This window comes from Macrobrachium rosenbergii, chromosome 28 (genome assembly GCF_040412425.1).
Source record: "Macrobrachium rosenbergii isolate ZJJX-2024 chromosome 28, ASM4041242v1, whole genome shotgun sequence".
NCBI lineage: Eukaryota > Metazoa > Arthropoda > Malacostraca > Decapoda > Palaemonidae > Macrobrachium > Macrobrachium rosenbergii.
In genome coordinates, this window is record NC_089768.1 from 13,679,410 (window position 1) to 13,687,500 (window position 8,091).

Sequence of the window (8,091 nt, forward strand, 5' to 3'; positions counted from 1 at the left end):
CATAAGGCCGAAAATAATAATAGAAATTATAAAAAAAACCTCGGCATCAAGATACAACCATGTCAGGTGTTGTTCTGTAGTTGTGCTCTTGTTGTGGCCTTGTCAAAGGAGCGAGTAGTTGTTATGGAATTCCATTACTGTTTGGTTTCCGCCGTTTCGTCATAACTGGTTTTTTACCACATTGTTCTTGATTTTTTTTTTTTTTTTTTGTATTTCGGATGCAGGTCGCCTCCTTCTTAGTACCCTTTCATTGTTGTTTTTTTTTTTTTTTTGTATTTCGGATGCAGGTCGCCTCCTTCCTAGTGTCTTTTATTGGCTTTTTTTGTATTTCGGATGCAGGTCGCCTCCTTCCTAGTACCCTTTTATTGTTTTTTTTTTTTGTATTTCGGATGCAGGTCGCCTCCTTCCTAGTGTCTTTTATTGGCTTTTTTTTGTATTTCGGATGCAGGTCGCCTCCTTCCTAGTGTCTTTTATTGGCTTTTTTTGTATTTCGGATGCAGGTCGCCTCCTTCCTAGTACCCTTTTTTTTTTTTTTTTTTCGGATGCAGGTCGCCTCCTTCCTAGTGTCTTTTATTGGCTTTTTTTTGTATTTCGGATGCAGGTCGCCTCCTTCCTAGTACCCTTTTATTTTTTTTTTTTTTCGGATGCAGGTCGCCTCCTTCCTAGTGTCTTTTATTGGCTTTTTTTGTATTTCGGATGCAGGTCGCCTCCTTCCTAGTACCCTTTTATTGTTTTTTTTTGTATTTCGGATGCAGGTCGCCTTTCCTTCTAGTACCCTTTTATTGTTTTTTTTTGTATTTCGGATGCAGGTCGCCTCCTTCCTAGTGTCTTTTATCTTTTATTTCGGATGCTTTTCCTAGTACCCTTTTGTTTTTTTTGTATTTCGGATGCAGGTCGCCTCCTTCCTAGTGTCTTTTATTGTCTTTTTGTATTTCGGATTGTTTTTTTTTTTTTTTTTTTTTTTTTTTGTATTTCGGATGCAGGTCGCCTCCTTCCTAGTACCCTTTTATTGTTTTTTTTTTTTTTTTGTATTTCGGATGCAGGTCGCCTCCTTCCTAGTGTCTTTTATTGGCTTTTTGTATTTTTTTTTTTTTTTCCTAGTACCCTTTTTTATTGTTTTTTTTTTTGTATTTCGGATGCAGGTCGCCTCCTTCCTAGTGTCTTTTATTGGCTTTTTTTGTATTTCGGATGCAGGTCGCCTCCTTCCTAGTGTCTTTTATTGGCTTTTTTTGTATTTCGGATGCAGGTCGCCTCCTTCCTAGTACCCTTTTTTTTTTTTTTTTTCGGATGCAGGTCGCCTCCTTCCTAGTGTCTTTTATTGGCTTTTTTTGTATTTCGGATGCAGGTCGCCTCCTTCCTAGTACCCTTTTATTGTTTTTTTTTTGTATTTCGGATGCAGGTCGCCTCCTTCCTAGTGTCTTTTATTGGCTTTTTTGTATTTCGGATGCAGGTCGCCTTTCCTAGTGTCTTTTTTGGCTTTTTTGTATTTCGGATGCAGGTCGCCTCCTTCCTAGTACCCTTTTTTTTTTTTTTTTTTTTTTTCGGATGCAGGTCGCCTCCTTCCTAGTGTCTTTTATTGGCTTTTTGTATTTCGGATGCAGGTCGCCTCCTTCCTAGTGTCTTTTATTGGCTTTTTTTATTTCGGATGCAGGTCGCCTCCTTCCTAGTACCCTTTTTTTTTTTTTTTTTCGGATGCAGGTCGCCTCCTTCCTAGTGTCTTTTTATTGGCTTTTTTGTATTTCGGATGCAGGTCGCCTCCTTCCTAGTGTCTTTTATTGGCTTTTTTTTTGTATTTCGGATGCAGGTCGCCTCCTTCCTAGTACCCTTTTTTTTTTTTTTTTCGGATGCAGGTCGCCTCCTTCCTAGTGTCTTTTATTGGCTTTTTTTGTATTTCGGATGCAGGTCGCCTCCTTCCTAGTGTCTTTTATTGGCTTTTTTTTGTATTTCGGATGCAGGTCGCTTTCCTAGTACCCTTTTTTTTTTTTTTCGGATGCAGGTCGCCTCCTTCCTAATGTCTTTTATTGGCTTTTATTGTTTTTTTTGTTTTTTTTTTTATTTCGGATGCAGGTCGCCTCCTTCCTCGTGTCTTTTATTGGCTTTTTTTGTATTTCGGATGCAGGTCGCCTCCTTCCTAGTACCCTTTTATTGTTTTTTTTTTATTTCGGATGCAGGTTTCCTAGTGTTTTTTGGCTTTTTTGTATTTCGGATGCAGGTCGCCTCCTTCCTAGTACCTTTTATTGTTTTTTTGTATTTCGGATGCAGGTCGCCTCCTTCCTAGTGTCTTTTTATTGGCTTTTTTGTATTTCGGATGCAGGTCGCCTTTCCTAGTACCCTTTTATTGTTTTTTTTTTTTTTTATTTCGGATGCAGGTCGCCTCCTTCCTAGTGTCTTTTATTGTCTTTTTTTGTATTTCGGATGCAGGTCGCCTCCTTCCTAGATTTATTGTTTTTTTTTGTATTTCGGATGCAGGTCGCCTCCTTCCTAGTACCCTTTTATTGTTTTTTTTTTGTATTTCGGATGCAGGTCGCCTCCTTCCTAGTGTCTTTTATTGGCTTTTTTTGTATTTCGGATGCAGGTCGCCTCCTTCCTAGTACCCTTTTATTGTTTTTTTTACCCTTTTATGCAGGTCGCCTCCTTTTTTTTTTTTTTTTTTTCGGATGCAGGTCGCCTCCTTCCTAGTGTCTTTTATTGGCTTTTTTTGTATTTCGGATGCAGGTCGCCTCCTTCCTAGTACCCTTTATTGTTTTTTTTATTTTTTTTTTTTTTTTGGCTTTTTGTATTTCGGATGCAGGTCGCCTCCTTCCTAGTGTCTTTTATTGGCTTTTTTTGTATTTCGGATGCAGGTCGCCTCCTTCCTAGTACCCTTTTTTTTTTTTTTTTTTTTTTTTTTTTGTATTTCTTTATTGGATTTCGGATGCAGGTCGCCTCCTTCCTAGTACCCTTTATTGTTTTTTTTTTTTTTTTTTTCTTTATTGGCTTTTTTTTTGTATTTCGGATGCAGGTCGCCTCCTTCCTAGTACCCTTTTATTGTTTTTTTGTATTTCGGATGTATTTCCTATGCAGGTCGCCTCCTTCCTAGTGTCTTTTTTTTTTGTATTTCGGATGCAGGTCGTTTTTTTTGTTGTTTTTTTTTTGTATTTCGGATGCAGGTCGCCTCCTTCCTAGTGTCTTTTATTGGCTTTTTTGTATTTCGGATGTCGCCTCCTTCCTTTTTTTTGGCTTTTTTTGTATTTCGGATGCAGGTCGCCTCCTTCCTAGTACCCTTTTTTTTTTTTTTTTCGGATGTCTTTTCCTAGTGTCTTTTATTGGCTTTTTGTATTTCGGATGCAGGTCGCCTCCTTCCTAGTACCCTTTTATTGTTTTTTTGTATTTCGGATGCAGGTCGCCTCCTTCCTAGTGTTTTTATTTTTTTTTGTATTTCGGATGCAGGTCGCCTCCTTCCTAGTGTCTTTTTATTGGCTTTTTGTATTTCGGATGCAGGTCGCCTCCTTCCTAGTGTTTTTTTTTTTTTTTTTTGTATTTCAGATGCAGGTCGCCTCCTTCCTAGTGTCTTTATTGGCCCTTTTATTTCCTAGTTTTATTGTTTTTTTTGTATTTCGGATGCAGGTTTTTTTTTTTTTTTTTTTTTGTATTTCGGATGCAGGTCGCCTCCTTCCTAGTACCCTTTTATTGTTTTTTTTTTTTTTTGTATTTCGGATGCAGGTCGCCTCCTTCCTAGTGTCTTTTATTGGCTTTTTTTGTATTTCAGATGCAGGTCGCCTCCTTCCTAGTACCCTTTTATTGTTTTTTTTTTTTTTTTTTTTTTTTTTTGTATTTCGGATGCAGGTCGCCTCCTTCCTAGTGTCTTTTATTGGCTTTTTTGTATTTCGGATGCAGGTCGCCTCCTTCCTTACCCTTTTATTGTTTTTTTTTTTTTTTTTTTTGTATTTCGGATGCAGGTTCCTTCCTAGTGTCTTTTATTGGCTTTTTTTGTATTTCGGATGCAGGTCGCCTCCTTCCTAGTACCCTTTTATTGTTTATTTTTATTTTTTTTTTTTTTTTTTTTGTATTTCGGATGCAGGTCGCCTCCTTCCTAGTGTCTTTTATTGGCTTTTTTTGTATTTCGGATGCAGGTCGCCTCCTTCCTAGTACCCTTTTATTGTTTTTTTTTTTGTATTTCGGATGCAGGTCGCCTCCTTCCTAGTACCCTTTTATTATTCGTTTTTTTTTTTTTTTTTTTTTTGTATTTCGGATGCAGGTCGCCTCCCTCCTAGCACCCTTTTATTGTTCTTGTATTTTTTTTTTTTTTTTTTTTTTTTTTATTTCGGATGTAGGTCGCCTCCTTCCTACTACCCTTTTTGGATTTTCTTTTAAACTTTCCTCACAGATTCCAGAGAAATGTGAACACAGAGAAACACAGTAACGAAGCATGAACGAATTACAGAACACAACGCGTGTTCAGATTTTGAATCCCTTTGGTGAATGTCATGGGGATGCTCTACATGTCATCTTAATTACGCGAGCAATGACGTAAATAGGAAGGGATAAAATCAAAACAAAGCCTTAAGGGGGAAAATCCCCTTCGGATATTGAGTATACGTATGGTGACTGCACCGAAGCGTTGTGACATTGAGGAAAAACTAGACCCGATTGTATTCAAGGTACGTCCAGCACACATGATTTCTGTTCTTTACGTATTTACCCAAACCCGAGAATATACGTAGTGGAGTTTAGGTAAAAAAACAACAGTAGGTCATTGAAGCAGCATGATGTTAGGATTTCCCTATGAATATGGATTTTTACCTCTACAAGGGGCGTGAAGAACAAGCAAAAAATGCGCCGAAGTTTTTTCGGTGAAATCGAGTTTCCTGTACAGCCGCTACAGCGTATAATCAAGGCCTCCGAAAATAGATCTGTCTTTCGGTGGTCTCGGTATAATGCTGTATGAGACGCGGCCCATGAAACTTTAACCACGGCCAGGTGGTGGCCTATCCTATATCGTTGCCACAAGCACGATTACGGCTAACTTTAACCTTAAATAAAATAAAAGCTAATGAGGATAGAGGGCTACAAGTTTATGTGTTTGATGATTGGAGGGTGGATGATCAACATAATAATTTGCAGCCCTCTAGCCTCAGTAGTTTTTAAGCTCTGGGGGCGGACAGCAAAATGCGGACAGAATAAAGTGCGGACGGACAGACAAAGCCGGCAAAATAGTTTTCTTTTACAGAAAACTAAAAACATGAATACAACAACGAATTATTATTTTCTGGATCATGGAAGTGAAACGGTTATACTGTAACATGAATAACAGGCTTATGATTACACCAATCTTCAAGTTTCAGGTTGACAAATCAGGCTTGAAAATCTGTCCAGCGGAGAAACGGCTGCTGTGAACAAACTTTTCCTATTCTTTAAATTACTAAACTCAGGAAACGATGATTCAAAAGTGTTCAGTTCAAAAACCAAACTTCCGTCTAGAAGGGTGCAAATTGGTATATATATTGATCATCCACCCTCCAATCATCAAACATACCAAATTGCAACCCTCTAGCCTCGGCAGTTTGGATTTTATTTAAGGTTAAAGTTAGTCATAATCGTGCTTCTAGCAACGATATGGAATAGGCCACCACCGGGCCGTGGTTAAAGTTTCAAGGGCCGCGTCTCATACAGCATTATACATAGACCACCGAAAGATAGCTCTATTTTCGGTGGCCTTGATTATACGCTGTAGTGGCTGTACAGATAATTCGATTGCGCCGAAGGAACTTCGGGGTATTTTTTCTTTGCTTTAAATTTGTATGAGTGTTGTTCACTGAAAACTTCAGACAGTATTAAGCTTTGAAGGCGAACAGAGAACTGACTCTTTTGTACTGAGTCAGGATGAATGGCAATAAAGTCGATCCAAATGCTGAGGACTCAGGGTCAACATTCAAGGATGGGTCACTGAGTCAACATTCAAGGATGGAGTCACTGAGTCAACATTCAAGGATGGAGTCACTGAGTCTACATTCAAGGATGGAGTCACTGAGTCAACATTCAAGGATGGGTCACTGAGTCAACATTCAAGGATGGAGTCACTGAGTCAACATTCAAGGATGGAGTCACTGAGTCTACATTCAAGGATGGAGTCACTGAGTCAACATTCAGGATGGGTCACTGAGTCAACATTCAAGGATGGAGTCACTGAGTCAACATTCAAGGATGGGTCACTGAGTCAACATTCAAGGATGGGTCACTGAGTCAACATTCAAGGATGGAGTCACTGAGTCAACATTCAAGGATGGGTCACTGAGACAACATTCAAGGATGGAGTCACTGAGTCAACATTCAAGGATGGAGTCACTGAGTCAACATTCAAGGATGGGTCACTAAGTTAACATTCAAGGATGGGTCACTGAGTCAACATTCAAGGATGGAGTCACTGAGTCAACATTCAAGGATGGGTCACTGAGTCAACATTCAAGGATGGGTCACTGAGTCAACATTCAAGGATGGGTCACTGAGTCAACATTCAAGGATGGAGTCACTGAGTCAACATTCAGGGATGGGGCACTGAGTCAACATTCAAGGATGGAGTCACTGAGTCAACATTCAAGGATGGAGTCACTGAGTCTACATTCAAGGATGGAGTCACTGAGTCAACATTCAAGGATGGGTCACTGAGTCAACATTCAAGGATGGGTCACTAAGTCAACATTCAAGGATGGAGTCACTGAGTCAACATTCAAGGATGGGTTACTGAGTCAACATTCAAGGATGGGTCACTGAGTCAACATTCAAGGATGGGTCACTGAGTCAACATTCAAGGATGGAGTCACTGAGTCAACATTCAAGGATGGGTCACTGAGTCAACATTCAAGGATGGAGTCACTGAGTCAACATTCAAGGATGGAGTAACTGAGTCTACATTCAAGGATGGAGTCACTGAGTCTACATTCAAGGATGGGTCACTGAGTCAACATTCAAGGACGGGTCACTGAGTCAACATTCAAGGATGGGTCAGAGTCAACATTCAAGGATGGGTCACTGAGTCAACATTCAAGGATGGAGTCACTGAGTCAACATTCAAGGATGGGTCACTGAGTCAACATTCAAGGATGGGTCACTGAGTCAACATTCAAGGATGGCGTCACTGAGTCAACATTCAAGGATGGGTCACTGAGTCAACATTCAAGGATGGGTCACTGAGTCAACATTCAAGGATGGAGTCACTGAGTCAACATTCAAGGATGGAGTCACTGAGTCAACATTCAAGGATGGGTCATTGAGTCAACATTCAAGGATGGAGTCACTGAGTCAACATTCAAGGATGGAGTCACTGAGTCAACATTCAAGGATGGGTCACTGAGTCAACATTCAAGGATGGGTCACTGAGTCAACATTCAAGGATGGGTCACTGAGTCAACATTCAAGGATGGAGTCACCGAGTCAACATTCAAGGACGGGTCACCCAGTCAACATTCAAGGATGGAGTCACTGAGTCAACATTCAAGGATGGGTTACTGAGTCAACATTCAAGGATGGAGTCACCGAGTCAACATTCAAGAACGGGTCACTGAGTCAACATTCAAGGATGGGTCACTGAGTCAACATTCAAGGATAGGTTACTGAGTCAACATTCAAGGATGGAGTCACTGAGTCAGCAGAGAGTTCACTGGATACATGCGCACAGGAAGAAGTATCAAAACTTTAAATTGGCGGAATGGTAAAATCATAGGATTTTGAAAGGAAAATTTTGGAGTGGTTGTGTAGCTTCGTGAACAAAGTGATGACTGCATACAGTTAAATAAGAAACTGAGTGAGGAATTCAAGTACAGTGTTCGGAAAAAAAAAGTAAATAATGAGCCGAAGTTTCTTCGGCGGCGCAATCGAGTTTTCTGTACAGCCGCTGAAGCGCATAATCAAGGCCACCGAAAATAGATATATCTTTCGGTGATCTTGGTATAATGCTGTATGAGCCGCGGCCCATGAAACTTTAACCACGGCCTGGTGGTGGTCTATCCTATATCTTTGCCAGAAGCACCATTATGGCTAACTTTAACCTTAAATAAAATAAAAACTACTGAAGCTAGAGGGCTGCAATTTGGTATGTTTGATGACTGGAGGGTG